This window comes from Tamandua tetradactyla, chromosome 1 (genome assembly GCF_023851605.1).
Source record: "Tamandua tetradactyla isolate mTamTet1 chromosome 1, mTamTet1.pri, whole genome shotgun sequence".
NCBI lineage: Eukaryota > Metazoa > Chordata > Mammalia > Pilosa > Myrmecophagidae > Tamandua > Tamandua tetradactyla.
The window spans coordinates 204,181,033-204,204,168 of record NC_135327.1 but is presented as its reverse complement, the minus strand read 5'-3'; the positions used below and the strand labels follow the sequence as shown (position 1 = coordinate 204,204,168).

General features: G+C 40.6%; 1 protein-coding gene across 2 annotated transcripts in view; it reads left to right on the top strand.

The window, feature by feature from the left end:
* Nucleotides 1-23,136, top strand: part of PTPRN2 (protein tyrosine phosphatase receptor type N2) — a 1,272,212-nt gene that overhangs the window by 951,994 nt on the left and 297,082 nt on the right. The window lies entirely within an intron of this gene.

Sequence of the window (23,136 nt, the reverse complement as noted above, 5' to 3'; positions counted from 1 at the left end):
GGACTTAACTCTTATAGTCCCCAGGGGCTCAAGCCTAGGCCCTCTGGACTCCAAATGCCCTACCTTTCCCTCTGTCACTCAGCCACAGTTTATTCCAGCTCCCTGCTGGTAACATCAACCCATTTGTGGTTCTCTGTTCTTCCAGGAAGCTCTTTTGCTGTACAAACTTTGCTCAAACATTCCCTCTAGCTGGGATACCCTTCCTTACTTTTTTTTTTTTCTTATTACTGAAGACTCAGTTCAGGCATCATTTCCCCCAAGAAGTCTTCTCCAGATTTCCAGATTATGTTAGTTCATTCCCTTCTGTAGCCCCTACCTACCCCACCCTCCACTTCTCTGCTCCTATAGTCCTTGTGTATCACTTACCACATTATATAGAAAATTACCTATGTGTTTCTCTCTCTTCACTATACTAAAAACTCTGTTTTTATACCTTACCAGCTGGTACAGTGCCTAAATTATATAAGGTCCTTGGAAAGTGTTTGCTAGATTGAACTAACTTGTATGCATACACATACAGACACATGAACTGCAAAAGCTGCCAAAGTTAACCTCCTCTCTTCCTCCCTCATTTATGACCTTGATGGTAGTTCCCGATATTGGTTTGTGAGTGTTGGATATGTCCCTTGTCCAACAAAGGTAATATAAGTTACATTTTTTCTCTTTTCTCTAAGGGCAGATATGGTGTTATTTGGTCTTTAGCTACCCAGGAAGTGAAGAGGATTTGATGGGGGTGAAATAGTGCAGTGATAACTACGATGGTGCTAGGGCTTTTGCAATAACACCATCAACCAAATACTCATTTAATCTTTCTGTCATATGTCTGCCCCTCTCTCCCTTCACACTCCATTCTTCATGTGATTGTCAGTTTCCCTGTTTTCCCATAGGAAAAAAAAAGAAGTGGGGAGGTTGTGATTGAATATTCCTACATGATTTTTCATTTGTGGGAACAATAATGCCCCTTAATTAGACACCTGTACTAGAAATGCACCAAGCAAAATACAGTGGAAAAAAAGCAGACATGCAAAATGTTTCTCTCCTGAAAGTACAGGGAAGAGTTCTGTATTAAAAGATCTGAGTTGAAATTAGAGCTATTGCTACAATGAATGAGTAACTTAGGAATCAAAAGAAAGAATCAACATGTCATGAGAACTTCCTATGTCCCAGGGGCCATACTTAGCACTTTTCATGCATTATCTCAATTAATTCTCAAAGAAAGAATTTTCTGGATTCAATAAGTCTCTGGTAATATCAATAACTTGCACAGGATTGCACAGCAGAAGCCCTATGAGATGTCCTGGATGTCTGCCTTCCCTCAGAAATCCTACCCACATGCCAAGTCTTATGGCATTAGGCCTTTAACTAAGATAGGATGTTTGTGAGTAAAAAGAGGAAGGAGGGAAAAGGAAAGAGAAGTACACAAGATGTTTGTGAATCACTGTGTTGGGTGGGAAAGGAAATTGAAATGCAAGCAATCAAAGCCCTACAAAGACAAAGAACAAAGAACAAACAATCATCGCACACAATCCTGCATCACTATTTACAAGACATCCTGAAATACTGGGGAACAACCCAACTTCCAGCCTCCTGGCTTCTCTGACAGTAGAGATCGCTTTGAAATCTAGCACACTTCCAGGTGTTGATGGCCAAAGAAACTAAAGGTGACTTCACCACTGCTTGCCCCTTAAATCCCCCAAACAGACAGTCAATGTATAATTAAGGGAATGTTAGTTAAATCCAACTAATTAATGGAAAGTGGGAATCTGCTCCACACAGCCATTCAGAGACCAGGCTGAATGAATACTCTGTCATCCTCTGGCTTCCAAGATAACTCTGAATATCAGAGCTTGTGTGACAGTAAGGATTATACATGGAAGGTTTTTATGTGTCAGGTCTTGAAGGGATGGACATCACTTTGCTCACATTTACTTAACCACACTGACTGAACAACTGAAGTGAAGATTAAAGTGAGTGCATATTTAGGGGAGCACGGGTGGTTCAGCGGTAGAATGCTTGCCTTCCATGCGGGAGACCCGGGTTCAATTCCCGGACCATGCACTCAGGAAATAAAAAAGAAGTGAGTGCATATTCATATACATGACAGAGTATGTATGTTTTGAGAAGGATGGGAATAGAGAAAATGTTGGGGACATCTCAACACTAAGACACATATAAATGCTGAATGCTGTCAATATGGCTGTCTCTGAAGCACAACAAATTGGCAAAAGATTCCCGCACCCCCACCCTGCAGTTCTCCTTTCTTCTTCCTCTCTCTCCTAACCCTGCTCTCCTCTTCCGCCTCCTTATGCACCCAATATTATCAGTGATCTTTTCTTCATTGCCCCCTCCTCTATCCTTCCCCCATGTCAAAATCTATTATTCAGATTATCTTAGTCAAATGCACATCACGTGAATTCACATTAATTCCGGGCCTGTTTGTTGGATAGCCATGTTTCTTTCACATAGACAAAAAAAGAGGAATAAAATGTCTTAGGTATCAGGGAGCAAACAGAAGAGATTTGGGGGTTAGAAATGGCATCAGAAAGTGGCTTCCTTATCTGCCTGTGCTTGACTAAAATTAAGTCTAGATAGGTGGCATTCCTGAGAAGATTGCCGAAAGGGTTGAGTTGTCATCAAGGACTGCTAGAGGGCCAGCATGCAGGGCCTCATCTGCCAGCAAAACTCCAGGGTCTGGCTAGACTCAGAAATGTAGTTTTGATAGTGTTCCCAAGGCTGATCAGTCTCTTTATAATGGACACAGTCTAGACAGCTTCAGATTGTTGGAGCAAAACAATGCTAATTTATAAGGAGAAACACATTTCTCAAGAGGACCAAATGTTTGTGTGGCTTTGACTAGGCCAGTTGTTTTCAAAGAGTGATCCTCAAAGAGTGGTCCAGCAGGGCCAACGTTCCTTGGGAACTTAATAGAAATGCAAATTCCCAGGTCCCATCCCAGACTTACTGACTCAAAAAGTCGGGGTGGTGTCCAGCAATCTGTGGTTCAGCAAGCCCTCCAGGTGATTCTGATAACATGATCAAGTTTGAGAACCACTAAACTAAAGTATGCTTGCTATGCAGGCAAGCTACATGGGAAACAAATTAAATTCAGCTTGTTGTTTGGTTCAGCCTAGAATCAAATTGAGGGAGTTAAAGGGTGATTTTAATAGCTCTTGGCATCAAGCTGTGATACTCATTTCCACCCTGGTGACAGGCTTTCCTTCCCAGGGGAGCAGATTTCTTGCATCTGTGTCTGTGTGCTCCTCCCCTAAAATGTGCTGCACAGGTGCTATCGAATCTTGTATCTGGGACTCCTGTCTGCCTGACACCTCTGTAATCATGTCTTTCTGTAGGCTCTGTTTTTGTTTTTTGGTTTTATTGATATATTCATTAGGCTCCAGTTATGCTCCATTCTTCTTGCTTTGAACCTTTAAGTTTTTCTGTCTCTTAAAGTGATTTTTGCATATATAGTATCAGTTAATTTTGTGTTAAATTTCCTAGTTTAAGTCACAGACTTCTGTGAATATTTTACTGTTACCCACTTTATCAGTTAAGAATCCTTTTGGCCACAGGAAATAGAATCCCTGAGTAAACTGTGAAGATAGTTAATTATCTCACGTACAGAGAAGTTGAAAAGTGAACAGTCCAGGGCTGGGGCAGCCACTCCATAAGGTCAGAACTGACATTCTTACCTTCCATGTTTCTGCTCTGCCATCTGTGCTCATGATGTCATAAGATGTCTCTGTGGCTCTTTGTGTCATATCCATATTTGAGGCAAAAAGAAGGTGGCAAAGAAGTGGGCCTAGTCACATCTGCCCCTGAGTATCAGGAATAGTAGCTTTGCCAAAAGTCCCTACAGCAGATTCTCCTGTAAATCTTGATTTGTCCAGAACTGGGTCACATGGCTACACCTAGCTGCAAGGGAGGCTTGGAAAATAGAGGCTCATGATGATTGGGTTAGACCATAAACCATGTCCTGGAGCTAGGCACATTGATGCTCTGAACAATGTGGGAGTTTTAATAGCAAGGAAGGCTTAGGGAATGGACATTGAATAAGTATCAGCAGTGTAGGCCACACCTACTAAATCTTTGTCTATAATCCATTGATTTCAAACTAGATTCATGGTTAGAGATCTACCATATCTATTCTGCTGTAGATCCAAAAATAATCTTGTAAAGATCCCTTTTTTGCAACAAGGGGATAATTTTGCTTTGTATGCCTATTCATTTTAAGTTGACTTCTTCTAAAAAGGTAATTGAAACATTCCATGAGAGTTCCAGGGCATAATATAATTGGTGAGTAATTATTATTGATAGACCAATAATTCTACTTCCAAGTACAGATCAATTCTAGTTTGATGACTCCTCACCCCACTGTTATTTCTTAACTAAGTTAGAATTTTAGTTTTTAAGAATAAGGAGTCTAGACATTTGTACTTGAGATTAGAGGAAGAAGAAGAAATGCCTCCAGGAGAAACGAATGAAATTTCTGTGCTAGAAAAATCAGCCTTGATTCAGGGCTATGTGGGGACAGTTTACAGGCAGGTTTGTAAGTGCTGTACATTTTCCTGCTCTGTAGCTATACCAGATACCTGGCAATCTATATCTTGGTATCTCAAGTGGCTGATGTATTTGGGCACTAGCCTTTTATCTGTACCAACTGTCCGCAAATGGCAAACATTCCATCCCATTGCCCTCTTGAGCATATCTTCATAACAGGCAGCTTGGTACCATGACCATGCCAGGGCTAGAATAACAGTGATATTGAGAATGAATTTAGAACAGCATATTCAACAAACAATATTAAATCATGAAAAAACTAGGCAAAGCATCTCTGTGAATTTCAGTGGCATCTCCCATCATAGTGGGAGAACCAGAACCTTGAAGTTATAACTTTGGAGCCTTGACAGGCAAAATGCACAAATTAGACTTACTTAAAAAGGAACTAAGCCTTACTCTTTAGAATAAGTTAGTCCCATTATATTTGTTTTTAAAAACAATTTTCATTTAAAAAAATCACCTCGAAGTTGGAAATGTTTTACAGGAAAGTAGTAGAGGGGGTGGTGAGCCCCATGACCTATCGGACATCTCAGATCATTCTCAGTGGTAGGTCTCTGCAGAAGCCTGCTTCACCGTCTTGCTTTGAGATTGTCCTGTCCCTAATCATTATCCTCACCCTTATCCTTCCCTCTCACCATCCCCTTTACCCCAACTTAAAACTCTTATTCTGAGGGTCTTCAGAGACCACACCATCTACTCCAAAAATTGCTACCATCCATATGTTTTTGTGCTGATATATATAAAAACAAGCTGGATTCTAATATCTCTGTGTAAAAATATTGATTATATATTCTGAGTAACAATTGGCACAGAATATGCTACAGTTCAAGATGTGAGAGGCAGCCCAAGAAGTTAGAAGCCCAAATATCAAAATTTGATTTAGGGAGATGATGGGATATTAAGTTATCATAGCCATAAATTATACTAGAGCCCCCAAATCTCTTAAATTTGAGACATCAAGTCATGTGAAATGTAAGAGTCTTGCTTTGTTTTATAAGCTTTGAATTCTGTTCATGAAGTTTCCTTAAATGTCCACATCTATAAAATAAAATCTCTCGACCAAAAGATTCTGGGAGCCCCTCCTGCCCTTGAATTTCATGAAATCTCTTTATGGAAGGTTTTTTTAAAATAAACAGGAAAATACGTTCTCATATAAGATGGTATCATTCTTTGTACGGTGACCCTCCCCTGATTTTCTTTTGAGAAGACAAGAAGCCACAAGAGGGAAGGTATCTGGTCTGGGCTCCCAGAGTGAAGTCCAGACACAGCATATCCAAGATTTAGCTACAAATCTTTGCCTATTTTTTCATTTTCCTAATATAGCGGCTCCCTCTTGAGGCATTCCCCACTGTCACCCTTTCCCCTTCCTTCTTGAGTACAAGCCCAGGAAGCACATGGCTCATTTTCTCTTACTTATTTTTCCCAACTCCACCATCCCTTTCCCCTATTTATATGGAGAAAATTATGCTTGTACCATAGCTTTGCCCTTAGGCAAAGGACCTCCTTGCAATGTGCTTAGTAAATAATGGCTTAGTAAGGTCTTTAATTATTTCTCTGACTACTTTGGATGTTCTCAAATGGTCCTCTCTGTGGAAAATGACTTCCTTTGTTTTCAGATCATTTGCAAAGATTAGGCAGTGATTTCTGTGTCAGCTGTAATACTTCTATAGGCTCCTTTTCAGCATTATAAATAACCTCTCTGTGTTTATTGGACATGATTCATGCAGCCAAGAGTGACTAAACTGAAATATAAGAAAACTGTAGTCCTATGTAGTTATGAGCTCTTACCTAAAGGGTACTAGAGTGGATGAGGCCAGCCTAAGACATGTCCGGATTGAGGGACTTCTTTGCTGAGCTGATAGAAGGAATCTGGGAGGATTGACCTACCAAAATATATGCTGTACCACAAACCATGGAAGCAGAAACATTTCCATAACAGGCTTTCAGATACCTAGTCCCCTGCATCTCGGCAAATAGCAACCCCAAACCTGGATCTCATTTTCATGTCCTCCCAACCTCCACATCAGCAGAAAGCCATCACTACCATTTATTGAACAAGCCCTAACTGCCTAGCCCTCACTAAGTGCTTTGTAAACATTATCTCATCTAATCTCCACAATAGCTTAAGAAATAGAAAGGTCACCCCTGTTTTCCAGATGAAGAAAAGAAGCTTGAAGATGTTAAAACCTTGCCTAAGATCCCTCACTGGAGAGTGGTAGAGCAGAGATGTTGACCCAGTTAGTCTGACTCCAAAGCTTGTTGCTTTTGTAACAATTCCTCAAACTGCCTTCCTTGATTAAAATCACCATCTTCAAGTCCATAGAAAAATAGGACCTCTAGAGAGGTTGCTTTTGAATTGGCTGAGATTTCCTTTAAAATAAAATCTGATGCCTGTGCTGCTGAAGTGCTGTGCAGCAAGGATGAATTTAACTAACTCAGTGCACCCTTCCTGGCAAGCCCAATAATTAGTACCTGTAATAGGCAAAATCTTTAAGAAAATCCAAAAAGCAAGCAACCTGAATTTTAAGGGGTGTACACACACAGTAGAGCATGCCAATGATACCCTTCTTTTCTCTGGTTCAGTTAAAACCTTCTACTCAGCATCTGTCCCATCATTCCCTTTATGATTACAATTATTAACATTTTATCATTAAAAAGTAATATATTTTCATTGTAGAACATTTGGAAGATACAGCAAAGGCACTAAAAAGAAAAGTTAAATTGTCTGTGATCCTACTACCTCAGAGTAGTAAAATCATCTTATTTGGGAAATTTTTTTCCTCCATCTTTTGTCTATACTTTTGGCCTTTCTTTTTTATAAAAGTGGGATCCTCTGATTTTTGTATACTGAGCTTTAAAATTTAGTAGATTGTTAAAATTCCCCAGGCTACTAAAGATTTCTCTATTTAATTGTGGCCCAGTATGTTATTTTAGGATCTGAGCAATTTGAGCAATGTGTTTAATCACTTTCCTGTTGTTGGATGCTTTGACTTTTCCATCTCACTTGGATGCCTCTTTCCCTTTTTTCTCAGCCTTTATCCTTTTAGCCTCAGCTCTTTTCTAGCACTGGCATGACTTGTACCCACACAAAAACAGCATGGAAGGTTGAAAAAGCCTGGGTACCTGAGGCACACACATCACCTTTACATCAACTCTCCACTTCTTACCAGTCAGTTATATGACCTTGGACAAGTCCATTATCTTCTCTAAGCTAAATAACATTGCTAAAGTGATTGTTGATGAATTTTAGTTTGTTTGTTTCCATTTGGGAGGAATAATGCAATGTACATGAAGTTTTTAGCATGATGCCTGGCACAAAGAAGATGCCCTGTAAATGGAAGTTATCATGTGTTTATCAATGCTCCCATCCATCACCAATTTATTCTCTTTTAAAAATTACAGACGTTCATTTCAAGGTTGGTGGTCCAATTCAAGTAAGTAGAGAATGGAAAGGCATTCTCTACTGCCTTTCCATTCTCTACTTACTTAAATTAGGCAGAAAGAGAATGGAAAGTGAATAGGAACATGTTACTTCTGAGCAATAGATTAAGGTTTTATGGCTTTTTTTTTATCAAGCTTTCCACATATGACCCCAGTTTGCAAAATACTTGTTTCCAAAATGGAATTTTCAACACAAAAAGAATGTGACAATGTGACAAGGCTTGGATTCCTTTTTCATGAGCTCAATCTCTATTTCAATGAACCCCTGTTTCTTTCCTGTTGTAGGTCAAATGGATGAAATTACAGGCCTCTCTTGCTATAAATTAAATGGAAATTGACCAGATACCTAGTTATCGTGGGGTGACATTGTAGTAATGAAAGATAAAGTACAACAAAGTGAACTGCAATAATTTCTTTTTCATCTCTTTGGCTTACAAGTTTCACAGCCAAAATTTCGTTTTCCGATCTCTTCTAGAAACTTTTCCTTTTTCTAGTTAAGCAAAACTCCCAATGATTGCAATCTGTAGTCATTAATACTATATGCACAGGAGGTATTCAAAGATTTCTTTTCCTTTTTTATTCTGATAACAGATGTCTGGAATTCAGGGATCCTTGTTTCGTTGGCCACCCTGCCCCTCGATGGCAAAGTGTTCTTGGTCCAGTCACATAATCTCTTACAGATGGACATTATCCTGCCTCCTGGAATGTGTTCCTTCCCCCAGAAGCTAGAGGAAGGATACCCACAAGGTTCTTCATCATTCTCAAATGAAAAGCACATCTTGGGAGCTGAGACTGACAAGTGATTAGAGGACATGTATCTACCTTATATCGACTGATAGAACTAGCAGAAGACATAGCAGGCAAGTTAGGAAGTTGGGGGGGGAAGCTATTATGTTCATGTTCTTTAGCCATAAAATCCCCTCATGATCCTGTTTTTCTGTGAGTCTGGGTATCCACGGTAGGCTGGAAGAACAAGGCTTCTGCTCCCACACCCAGGAGACCCTGCAGTGCTGGCATTCACTTACTTCAGTCCTTGGAGTATAGTGTGGGCTCGGTTCTAAGATCAAACAGGCTGCAATCCAAGGATTCTTTAGCTGAACCTGCCCAGGGAGCTCAGCACTGCACCTCTGAGTCCCCAAGGCCTTCTTTCAGCTATCAGAACCCTGCTTTCTGTAATCTAGTATTAGAAATACCCTGTCCATTTGGACTGTTGAACAGCAGCCCCTTGCAAGCATGACAGCCATTGGAAGCACAGTGGCTCTTGGGAATTGGTGTCTCTGAAGAAAGGAACCAAGATGAATAATTATGCAGGAAAATCCATATCAGTGCAAAAGTGTATTTTGCCCTTTAAAATTATCACTGTTTTCTGTTCATTCCTGTTAAGTCAAGTTAAAGATAAAGCTGAGAGTAAGGACAGACCACCACCTAATTGGTGATACTGATTCAGGCGCCTTGGAGGATTGAGAGATTGCTGGGGGAACTGGTTTGCCAATAGTTTCATCAGGAGAAAGTGACCGTGGAAACAGGCTCTATTTCTCTGCAATTCAAAGGACAGGCGTGAGATCTGGAACAAGTAGAACGGCTCTCTTCTTATCTTCTTTGCCATTTCCCTCTTGCTCCTTTCTTTCAAAGCTTCCCTATAACTTTTTCCATATTCCCTAAGGCAGTAAAGGGGTAGGAGGCAGAAATATAAGACAAAAACAAAATAGAAGATCATAGGGACAAAAGGAGAAGTTCAAGTAGATTTTGCCCACTCCAAGAAGGCTGCATCAAGAAGCAGTCCACTTCTCTCTGGAAAGCATCTTCCTCCAAGTACCCATGGTGTCATGAACAACAGGAGGAACAGGTGCCACACTGAGCCAATCAGCCAATCCTTTTTCCCAAGAATCAAGTAAAAACTTTCCAAAGGCATGCTGAAATGCTGATGTTCCTCCCCTGTGACTGAGGGGCAGCTGGTCTCTGTTCATCGGTATGTGAACGTATGAACGTGGGTGGTAGAGAAGGGCTTACTCTAGAGGCTGTGGATCCAGGAGAGTTTGACAGATGCTAGTGGCACTCAGCTCATATCCCCTCTGCCACACCTGGAATCACCAACAGCTTTGATGGACAGGTCCACATATGGCTTCCCTACCCCCAGGACTTCCCTCTCTCTGTGAAAGGACTTTCTCTGGACAGAGGAGTATGTTTGGCCAGCCATAGAAAGATGAAGGAGTAACTGTCCCTTTCTCTCAACCAAATGGGGCACAGGAATTACAGTCCTGACTGTTGGCAGGACAATTTTGAGGTGTAGTCCACATGGTCTTCAGAGGTCCCCAGTGGGACTGAACCTGCCTATAGAGGTAACCAAGTCAATGAACCCTCTCTTAGCTTTCCTCCCTTCCTGTGTCACTTCCCCACTTACCATGTTTCCTAGGATCACCTCCCAAATAATCTGCTTGCCCACCAGTCCTTATCTCAATGTCTGCTTTTCAAAGGACCCCAACCTGAGACAGAAGGTTTGAGCAAGAACAGTTGCCTTTATACCTAAATGGAGCTGTGTTGGCAGTGGGCATGCCTGCAGTCATCTCCCACTTAGGCCATAGGAATATACTATGGGTGAAAGCATGATAGGAACACTTAGCACTTAGATTATTATAAAATATAATTTTCAGAAACAGCTCTAATTTTTAAAGGTTTATCTGTAAGGTGAACCTTAGACCTTGTGCCTTGGCTGCCTCTCACATTTTGAGTTAGTTCTAATTGATTTAATGCTAAGAAACATCTCATCAAAAGCACATGCTCTCTTCAGAGAGGGGTAAAACCCAGAAATGAAAAAGACTCATTTAGATCACTCTTTGGCCACAGAGCAGGGTACATTGTTTGGATGAGGGCAAGGCAGTTCATTTTAGCTGCAAGATCATATACTTACTTGAAGGATGCATAACTGAACAGCTCTTAATATTTCTACCAAGAGTAGAAGGTCATCATTTCTAACATTCTCTACAACTACCAAAGGGATCAGAGCATTAACACCTGAATATAGCAATGGCAGATGGTATAAATTCACATGATAACCAAGTCTCTTTCTAAAAAAAAGATGTTAAGAAATTACCAACCTTTTTAGCTTAAGGAATCATCTTTGTAATTGCATATGTCCATAAATAATTAAGTGATGTAAATAACTTAGGCCTGAGGAAAAGATAGGTTCCATTTGTCATAATTCAAAGGCATTATCCTATCACTGGGCCCATTTGTTACCCAGTTGTCCGCTGGAGGCAGAATTTCTGCCCACTGAGTTTTCATGTCCAAGAGAAGTGAGTTCATCATACCACCCCATGTTCCCAGTTTCCTTTTCTGCCTCTTCCTCACCTCAATTAGCATGACTATCTTAAATGAAATCTACTCTCTATTTCCTCATAAACCCATTCACACTTCAAATTGTTTAACCCCCCAGTTCTGCAGAAAAGAGAACTGAGTCACAAAGGATATATAAAACTTGTTGGAGATTACCTAGTTAAAATAAGATTTAGTTCTTACTTATTGATTCTGTGGACGATTCTCTTTTCACTGAGCCTTGTCTCTCTAAGTAGAGAATAAAATCCTTCATATCCTTAAATCATTCGTCAAAGATTCATCTTTGCATCCATGAGGCAAAAGAGATTGTGCTAGGTTTGGGGAACTCCAAAACATATAAAGCAATCTCAGATTTAGTCTATACTCTAGGGTTCAGAAAGAATGTCATACATAGAGAGAAATAGTTCATTACAATTTAATTAGCATTTTGGTAGAGATATATCCAAAAGCTTATGGGAGAGACCATCCATCCAGATGAAAGAAGAGGAGGGAAAGGAATCACAAAAGAGTTAATAACTGAAGTGAGACTTAGAAGATGAGAAATTTTCTGGGCATGGAAAGATGAACTAAGAAAGTCAGTTGCCCCCAAAGCTCAGAGTGGTCATCAGATTTGACAAAAGCTCAGGGAGCAACTGGGTCAGGACATGAGCTTAGCAGGATCAGGCCATGAGCTTAGCAGGGCAATTGGGTCGGTAATGTCTTTAAGCTTTGCTAAGCACTGTGGGCCTTATCCCTTACGTAATAAGAAACCATTGAAGATTTTGAAGTAGGCAAGGAACATGATCAAAACTGAGGTTTAGAAAGATAATTCTGGTGTCAGTGAGGGAGGTAGAGGACAAGTATGCAGAGACTAGAAACAATCAACATTATTCAGTGTTTATTGAGTATATACTTGTTCCAGGGTCTGTTTTATGGTAGTAAACGATATGGTGGTAAACCAAACAAAATCTGTGGTCCCCTGGAACTTACATCCTAGTGGGTGAAGAAGACAATAAGCAAATACACAAATACAAAGTGTGTCAGGAAGTGTTAAATGCTACGGAGAACAATAAAGCAGTGCAAGGAGCATAGGGAGTGCCAGGTGTGGGGTAGGTACTATTTTACAATTTTATGTAGTGTGTCCAGGGAAGTCCTCAGGAATAAAGGGACATTTGAACAGAGACTTGAAGGAGAGAAGGAGTGAGTAGTACAGATACCCTCAGGAAGGGTATCCTAGATATTGGGAACGACAAAGCAAATGTCCCAAGCAGAGAGTATCTTGGCATATTCCAAGAACAAGATGGCCAGTGTAGGAAAAGTGGTAGAAGCAAAGGTAGAACTGGCAGGGGCCAGTTCTACCTTACAGATCATGTAAGGATTTGAAGGCATCTGTAAGATCTGTCCTATGTTATAAAAGGATTGCTCTGCCAGTTATGTTGATAAAAAGTACTGCAGGAATGCTAAGGGAAAAAGAAAACTTGCAGCAATCCATCTGAGAGATGATAATGGATTGAATCCATTTGCAGTTGTGAGGTGAGAGAGAGAAGTGGTCAAATTGGAGGCATATTTTGAAGGTAGAACCAATAAAGTTTGCTAATGGACTGAATGTGTGGTGTGAAAGAAAAAGAAAAGTCAAGTATGACCCTACCTAAGGTTTGGGGTCTAAACAAATATAAGGATGAAATTCCATTTATTGGAAAGAAGGAAACTGTGAAGGGAAAGTTTGGAGTTGGTGGTGGGGCAGAAGCAAGAGTTCATTTCTGGACATGCTAAGTTTGGAATATATCTATCCAAGTGGAATATTGAGCAGGCAGTTCAGTTTGGAATTTGGGTCTATAATTCAGGGAATGGTTCCAGTCTGGAGATAAATCAGGAAAGATTTGTTAGAAGGCCATTAAAATAGTCTAAACAAGAGATGAGGGAAGCCCAGATTAAGTCAGTGAAAGTGAAAAAGAGGAATCTACTTGGAAACTATTTTAGACTTAGAATCAATAAGATTTGGTGACAGGTTGGATTAGGGGGTTGGATGTGGGAGGATTTGAGTATAATTTTGCTTGTGTAATTTAAAGTTTGATGGGGCTACGGGCCAAGATAAGGGACAATTCTTTGGGCTCACCAGTATACCAAGAAAAGTGTTCATGGTTAAATGACTAAAGGAAAATTCCCATACCTCAAATCCATTCCGATTCCATTGTTCATTTATAATGGTGGATTTCATTAGAAGTAACCCTTCAAGGCGATTACAAGGAAGACTGCTTTACCCACTGTGTTGAGTTTGCTCTGTGTGAAGATGGTGGAACTGGATGTCTAAAGGCCTATGTTAGCAGGTCTTAATGCCTCTGCTATTGCCTGATGTGGAGATACTTTCTGATTTTGGTAGCAGTTTATTTCTCAACCCCATGAAAGCTATGAAACCAACAGGTGTTATCCCATTCTATAAATGAAGAAACTGAGGCAGAGTAGTTAAATGATTTGACCACCTGGGTAAAGCATTATGTTATGTAAGATTAAATGAATGGGCTAATCTGAATAACAACGGGAATGACAGGTGTTAAAAAGGGAACAAGATTGTCCAAAGTGTGGTGCATAGAGTGACAACCTCTTCAGATGCTCTGGCAAAAATAAGAGTTCCTGAACAAATACACTGGGAATACGATAACCGTTTTTTTTAAATTCCCCATATACTTTAGCATTTAAATGGCTTGGAGAGGTCCTGCAGTAGGAATAAGCACACAAAAACCAAAATCAAAACAGGGTTAATGCAATGTTTTCTTAAATGTGTTTGACCACAGAACCCTTTCTTCCCCATGATGTTTTTTTTTTTTTTTTTGCATGGACAGGCACTGAGACTCAAACCCAGGTCTCCAGCATGGCAGGCAAGAACTCTGCCTGCTGAGCCACCATGGCCCCACTCCCCCCCATGATGTTTTAACATGTCCAGGGAAGTTCCACAGAACATACTTTATAGCCGAGCCTATCCACAAGACACTGATCATGTATATTCTGTTGGTCTATGTGTTTATAAAGGTTCAGGTTTGCCAGTCTTATAGTCTAATTTTAAATGTCATATGGAACTCACTAACCTCCTCTCCCAAAATACTGACTCACTTCTAGGGGTGAGAAGGTAAGTGTGACTTTTACCATGTCCTGAAAGGACTACAAGGCTGACAGCCACATGCTTTCATTTGATGCTTAATAATAATACCTTTTAGTTTCCTTTACCAGAGGCAAACAGGACTGTAGCAGCCAAAGATTGCACATCCCTTAATTTAGCACAGTGAACTGGAATGAGCATGGGCTTTCAAATCAGGTTTATCTGAGTTTAAATCTACACCCCACACCACTTAAAAACTATCTAACCTTGGACAAATTTCTTAACCTTTCAGAACTTAGGGTTGTTTGTTGTTTTGTTGTTTTACCTTTAACAAATGAGACTCATGAGACTTGGTTAGCAGAACTGACACGAAGAATAATTGAAATAGTGAGTAATTAAGGATGAAACACAATGCCTGACATATAGTAGCTATTCCATAAATGTTAGTCATTTTCATTTTGTTCCCAAAGGTCATGCTTGCTGGCTCCTTCTTTTACCCCAGGCCACAGTCACTGCAAATACCAGTTTTTCTTGGAAAGGAGAAGAAAAGGGAAGGTTAGCTTTATTTTTGCAGATCTTTGAGACTAATCCGCCTTCATTCATCTCAGCAAAATGACAAGACTCTGGGTCAGAAGAAAGTGTGAGGCTCGGCCCAGCCACTGCCAGCTAGGGGCATGTTTTAGGGGCTGGAGAGGGAGACAATGACAGAGAGAAGCCACCGCAGCTCCTGCCAAGCTGGCAAAAGTGATCTGTACAGCCTGCAATCTCCAGGGCAAAGATTGGGTGTTTGGTACATTAAATCAAGATTGAAACAGAAACAGGACTTACCTCCTGGGGGTGGAGAAAATGTGTTTAGAAAGATGAATCTAACCATCCTGATAAAGTTTAGTGTTGCCAGAAAAACTGATATCTGGGCTTTCTTCTCTGAGAGCAGGGGAGCCAGATGGAAGCAGGGGCTGTGCTAGAATTGTCTGTGGCTTCTTCTCAGGAGATCCTGTGACGAGGCCCTCACATAACTACTTCAGAGCACATTGAATACCTGTTTTCGCACACAGCTTTGTGAGCTCAGGGCAGGACTGGTACATATTAGCACTTATTACTCAGCATGTATTTCATGAGCTCATAGTACATTCCTGACACAAGGGCTGACACTTGTGGCATGAAACAGTCTAATTTATTGGCTGATGTTGCTAGGATCTGGCTGTCAGCCATGGGCTGAGAGTTGTGCATAAACTTAGAATTTTCCAAATGAGGTACAAACCCCCCGGGGTGTAGCACCATACCAACGAGCCACCATAACCAAAACCCCAGAGGAAAAATATGTCAATTTAACACAGAGATTTGGGGTCAAATTATTTTGATGCTAATACAAACATAGATATATTGTAGAGTAGATTGCACAAACCTACATGAATTTTTAAGTTAAAAATGAAACTTCAAAGGCATCCCATACCTGCTGCTGGGCCCTGCCCAGGGATAAAGATAAAAAGGAGGTCCTTGTGCATGGGAATAGGAGGTGGAGAAGGTGGGAGACAGGGAGGGAGAATGTTCAGTGTAAAAAAGGACAAGCAGCACTGTCTTAAGGTGCTCACAGCCTTAAAAAAAAAAGCAGATCGAACCAAATTGCAATCTATAACATATAAAAAAATACAACTCCTGTAACAAAGTCTGGCATGACCATCACCCGATCGTGCACTTATGCAACAGATAAATGGTGGGGGGCGGTCACCGGTGAGCTGGTCCCACTGCCAGGATGACTGCCAATAGATTCACACACACAGATCACCACTTAGGAATCATTTGGGGGAACTTCTGTTATAACAAGTGTAGTTGTAACCAAGTTCTGTGTTAACTGTCCACAAGACTATTCAGGGATTTTTAAAAGAATTACTGTTGGGTTTGACTAATAAATCCATGACTAACCTAAATTTTAAGTTAGCCACTAGCAAGTCTGGGGCTAACCTAAATTTTAAAAATATATAGAATTTGAGCCCCTTGACATCTCAAGTATCTCTCTATTTCCCTTCACACAAATCCTCCATTCAGCCAGGTGCCTCTGTCTTCCCAGGGTTGTGGAAAACGGAGAGTAGGGGCCATGGGAAGACACAGTGGTGGAAGTGGGTGGGCTGTTGCCTTCGTACTTTCTATCTCCTTGTCCTGGGCTTCTGCCTCTCACCAGATGCCCTCTCAGATGAGCCTTCAGTGAGTTCATGCCCTCCAAGACTACCCATGCTTTTCCATGTGGCTCTGCCTCTTTGTTTTGACCTGGATTCTCTCTACCTTGCCTTCTCAAACCTCCTCTCCTACCAGTTTATTTTTCTTATTAAACCTTATCAGTCCTGTTCCCTCAGACCTCTGTCTCCTCTAGTTAACCCAGTGAGCCTGAGTTAGAAGGTCATCTAAATGTCATCTCATCCATCCACTTGGTTCCCACATAGAGGTCACATATCTGATGAGTAAAAAGCCAGCTCTGGAACCAACAGCTCCAGGCTCCTGTCCTAATGCTTTTTCTCCTGTACCTGGGTTCCCAAACTAAGCTCACTCAAGTACCACCTTTCCAACTTTTACACTATTCACAAATTACCTGAGCTGTTTTCCTCATTTCTCTTTAAGTTGACCCAAATTTTAAAATGTTTGTATTCATCTTAGCAATAATGTCCATGAAACCAAAATTTTGATGTGCTATAATATTTCTTTCTAATGCACCTTAAAATCAATACATTTAAAAATAATTGTCCATATTCCACCCAAAACTATCTTATATGCCACGCTTTGGGAAACACTAAGCATTGGTAGGTACTAAGTGTTTCAAATGTGAATTGTCCCCGGCAACAATTGAATTTTATCAGAAGTTTAATCTGAAAGTGCTTCCAGGGGCAGCAATTCCAGGCACAATGATTGTCTCATTGGAGTAGATGTGAGCTGGGGAAATCTGTGAATCCCATGGTTTCTTCTAGAGAGCGTGAGCTTTGGGAGCAAACAAACCTGGATTTACATATCAGCTCTGCCACTCACAAGCTTAATGTTTTTGCCTTACAATGCATTAACATCTCTAATGTATTGGTGTTCTCATCTGTAAAATAGAAGCAGTGATAGCAGTTCTCAAGGGAATGGTAAGGTAACCCACATAAGGCATCTTACCAAGAGCCTGATATATCATGAGGGCTCCATAGATGTTACACCTCTGCCTCTGCCCCTTATAAGCCACCTCTGTCCACAGAACCTATCATGGGCCAGCCCATGGGAGGTGAAAGCAGAGGACAGCTGGAAGCTGATAAGCTCTGGTCAGCTGGCTTCTCCTCACTGGAGGTCTGGCAGACCTGCATCCATCTTCCGGCTACTTAGGGAGCCTCCTGCTCTCATAAAAAGTAGGCCTTCTCTGCGCCCTGGAGTTATACACCTGCTGGCTCTCAGAGGACAAGAGGAAGTAGCCAGGATGCTTTCTTCCTTCCCCACATCCCCCAGCTCACAGAATTTAGATCGTTTTGGAATCAAAGGGAAAAAAATTGACCTCCTGAGTCCTAAGTTTCAGTTCCAGAATGATACGGTACAGTAAGGAGCTGTGCTCATTTTATCCCACCTCTGTGGAAAAAGCGCATGATTCCATTCCCCTCATACATGTTGCAATCATTTCTTTCCAAGCAGGCAATAAATAGTTTCACCTTTCTAATAGTCCCAGTTTTCCTTTTAGAGATCAAAACTGACTTATCAGCCAAGAAACATATTCTTATTTTGTCTGCCTCCCCCAATCCATCACTAGTGGGTTAAGAAAAGGTCCAGTTATCTGAGAGCCGACAAATTCCTTGTACATCATTGAGTTCTATATTGAACATCTCGGTGTGCTGTCAGCTGCAAAGAGAGGAGATTACCCCTCTGTCTGCTTCCTGAATCCCTTTCAAGCACTGCCTCAGCACAGAAGACAACTTTCTCATCATCTATGAAATGCACGGAATACCCACGTTGTTGATGTTAACATCTGCATCCTCAGGGTCAGTTATTTAATAGTACAGTCAGTCCATCTGCGACTTTGCCTGAGTACATCTGAGATTTCATAGCTGGAAGACTTTCATCTCCTACCCAATGGTTGTTAGTTATCTTTTATAACTAACAGAGAGGTGATGCTCAGATCCTGATATGAGGTAGGAAAATTAGTAGACTTCCTGCCTGGGGTGGGGTGTAGGTTCTGAAGGAGAGAATGGGATTCTCCTGAGGCAGGAAAACCAGAACTCAGAAGACACCCTATATATAGGGAAAGCAGCTGGAGCTTGGCAGTATCCATTTTTTAAGCCTGACTAAGGACCAAGCTTGTACAAGCAAAGAGGAGGCATGATGGAGATCAGTCTTTAGGACTCCTCCTTGACTTGTATTAGCTGATGCAGGGCATTTTTCTGTCCACTTAAGGCCAGCAGCTGGGCGGGCCACGGTGGCTCTGCAAGTAGAGTTCTCACCTGCCATGCCGGAGACCCAGGTTCAATTCCCGGTGCCTGCCCATCCAAAAAAAAAAAAGGCCAGCAGCCATCCCAGTTTGCCTGGGATTGAGTGCGTTCCCAGGACATGGGATTTTCGGTGTTAAAGCCAAAAAAGCAGTAGGCAAACTGTGACAAGTTGGTCATCCTGTATTCCTCCTACCATAAGGCCCCCATGATCCCCTATAATCCTGTTAGTTAAAATACAGGACAGGCAGCTGATGGGAGCATCAATACACACACACACAAAGACACACATATGTACACACATACAGTATCCAAATAAATATTCAGACCTTCACACACATACACGGCTTCTGAGTATTCTGCTTTCAACATGTACAAATCTTTCTGCTTCTCTTCCTGTAGGAAACTAAGCAAGTTTTTTATGTGCACCCTCACAGCATCAATAACTGCTAAAAAAAAAAATATTTAGGTTTTGCCCTAAGCCTAGATTATTCACACACAGACACAAACGTATGTGGATGGAATGGACCAAAGAGAAGAAAGCTCTTCATTAGCGCTCTGTGCATTTATTGTCTCAGAGTCCACAGGACGCTCATACTTTCTGGAAACCATGGTGTTCTTTATATAATGATCGAACGGGTGCAGAGGCGCACCAGAAGCATTGCATCCTCCATGCTCTTTTGAATAAAATCAGCCTCTGCCGGAGCCTCTGTTTGTGGTTACTCCACGGGTGGAATTGCTTTCGGCCGCTTACTGTTGTTCTCCTGTTCTTCCCTATTGAATTGCTTCTGTGCTGCTTTGCAAAATGTGGTCTTTTTATTGAGGTTACATCGTCAAGCTAATTAATTAAAATTTCCCTTTTACTTAAATATTAACCAAATCCTGCCCCACCACCACCCCTTTGCTGGTAAACAAGGACATAGAAATCTTTAACTGACATCCAAAACAAAAAACAAAAACAAAAACAAAAAACTTCAATGCATGTTCAATGCCAAGGCTTTATCTTATATATGTCCCATGCTCTAATTTTCCTCCCTGTTTCCCATCTAAATCTGTTGCATGTTTTAAAAATCTAATTTCTTCTTTTCCTGTCTTTCTGAATTTTGCTCCTGACTTATTTATAAGGATGTTGGACAATAAAGCAACTTTCATGCTTGATAAGCTGACACCATTTTTGTTTACTTTAAACCTTGACTTGCTGATACATGTATACTTCTTTCCTTCTTCAGAAAACAAGGTATGAAAAAGACATTTCTTTTAAAAGGGCAGAAAAGGTCTATTTTTCCTTATTGCTTTTCATAACTCTTTTTAAAAGAAAGACATGCCTCCAACATGCTGGAAAAGAATATTTATGCGTAAATATCAGAGAAGTCCCTCAAGCAATCAGTGGGCATGTTCTAGTTAGAAAGATTTTAAAATTCATTTAGCATCGGATAACTTGATTCTTAAGGCCTCCAATTTATCACCAACAAAAAAGCACATGATAAGGACCTTCCTTCCCTCTTTCTCCTCCTAATTCCCCAGCTTTCCAGGTTACTAGATTACCTGGAGTGTTAAGCCATGTTTAATATAATGCGTAATAGAACCATTTCTATTCCTCTGTGGCTGCTTAGATTTTTGCAGAGAAGTAGTTAGCTAGAAAGATCTAGTCCTCATATATAGGTAGATGGCCGACTCCCAATTTTGCAAAATGATTCAAGTGTCTACCAGGAAGAGAAGGGAGAGGAAAATGATAGAAAAGAGGTTAAGCTGATGGGGAAAGACTTAAGAGAAATTGTTGGTTTTCCTTTGAAAAAGAAAAACACAAGATCCCTTAGAAATTGTGTATTCACATCTCTGTGAAATACAACACAAAAGTACAGGCTTATATTTGAGAATTATTGTTAGTCCATTATGTGTAGTTTGAAGCTTCTTACATTTGTCTAAAACCACAAGCCAGAATTTTCTATCTCCTTTGACAGTGCATATACCGTGAAGTAGTTTTGCATAGTCTTGGGCTGCACATGGGCTGAATTTTTAGATTTTTAAAAAAATCTTGACACAGAACCTTGTAATTGGTATAAATGACAAGTGCAAAATCCTGCCATAAAATGTTTGAAATATGCAGCGTTGAATAAAACAAAAATGCGGCATTTTTTTTAAATGGCCATTCAAGTGCATAGCATAGAAACATTACGGGGAAGGGGAGTTAATGATAATGGAAAAGGCAAGATGTTTCTTAATTTTTATTGGAATTTATGATTTTCTCATTTTTGTGGAAAAATATATCTGTAAGTGAAGTACAGCTGTCAGCTGCATTCTGTGGCTTTTGTGATTATTTTTAAGAATTAAGAGAAACTCTACACTCCACCACCACCACCACAGCTCTCCACGCCCTCACCACACTTGAGACAATTTCCACAACTGTGATCCTCTGGTATCTCTGAGAACTCAGTGGCAGTGAAAGCAAATACGGCAATGGGGAGTAAAAATCATGATTACGTGTCCTGATGGGACACTGCTGGACTCCAGACAGCACTGAGGAAACGGTTCCTTTCCTCTTGAATAAGACCCAGACATGGGGAAGGATGGAAGTAGGGATAGAGGGGTTGGTGAAAAGGATGACATCAAAGCCATCTGGAAAAAAAAAATCACTGAGAAAGGGTCAAAAGGTCTTCAAATTCTGATGGAATAATGGGTTGCTGGTCTCTACCATCACATACTAGTACCCTGATATCAGTGAGAAGGGCTGGATGGGAGACAGCGAGGAGATGTTTATAAGTAGGTGTGTGTGTGTATGTATACATGTAGGTACTCACCAAAAATATCACTGACTTGTAAGGTGCTGCTTAGCTGGTGTGATGGTTTGGAGCTGTATGTACCCCAGAAAAAAACATGTTCTTAAATGCAGTCCACTTGTGTGGGCATAAACCCATTGTAAGTAGGACCTTTTGATGAGGCTGTTTCAGTTAAAGTGTGACCCACCTCATTCAGGATGGATATTGATTCTGTTACTGGGGTCTTTTATAAACCAAATGAATACAAAGAGAATGAGAAAGCCACGGAAGCAAACAGCTGAAATCAGTGAAACTCAAAAGAGAAAGAAGAAACCAGCAGGCACCTCCATGCCTTGCCATGTGGCAGAAGAGCCAAAGATCACCAGCAGCCAGTCTTTGGGAAGGAAGCATTGCCTTGATGATGCCTTAATTTGGGCCATTTTCTTGGCTTCAAAACTGTCAGCTAATAAATTCAAGCTGAACCATTTTATAGTATTTGCTTTAAGCAGCCTAGGAAACTAAAACAGCTGGTATTGTAAAATTCTGTCTGGGAGCAGTTGAAAAATCCCACTAGAGTGGAAGTTCTATGAGTGCAGAAGGCAAACTTTATCTATTTTGTTCACTGCTATAATCCCCAACACCTAGAACATTGCCTGGCATGTCCTAAGTGCTCAATAGGTACTTGCTGAATGAAGAAATGAATGGAAAATAAGAGAAGGAGGGAGGAAAGAAGAGAGGCAGTCAGTCCTTGTTTACTTGAAAGAGTCTCTAGCCTTTTCAAATTGTTTCCTGAAACAGGAAATTCATCTTTCTTAATATTTAGAATTAAACACTATCCAAGAGTTAGGTACTATCAAACAGCCTGTTTGTGCACTGCAATGTGTCTAAACATCCATTAGTGAGGCCACTTTCTACATGATGAAGAGTTATATATTTTTTGGTGACAAGGCCTGTACTGTTTCTTAGGGAATTCTAAATTTCCTATAATAAGATATTTTATTTCAACTTCTAAGTACATTAGGGATAAATCAATATTACCCACTCTTGCACATATTTATACCAAATGATTTCAGTAGCTTTTCTCAAGGGGCCTTTAGAAAATGTTTATTATTTCACCATGTAAGGAAAATGTGACTTGGCAAAGAAGAAATTACACTGAAAAGAAAAGTTGACATGTTTTGCTGCCATGAAAAACCTGTTTGTCAGCCCAGAACTCCAATTAAAAAATAATGCAGGCTTCCAATAAAATAACTGTTATTTTGGAGGGAATATACAAAGCCTGAGGACCAAATACCTTCCCATGTGGTTTTTCTTTACCTAAGTCAGCAGTTTTCCTTTCTATTCTAGATAACATTGCATCATACTTTTAGTTGAGGTATTCAACAACCACTTCTCCGTCTGTGAATTTTCCTTAAATGTTATTTGGCAATAAATAATATCATGTCCATCACATTTTCCCCTTGGGTAAATAACTGTGTACATGCATACCTACATTTGTTCTTTCATTCTTCCATGATAAGGTTTGTTTTCATGCAGGCTAAAA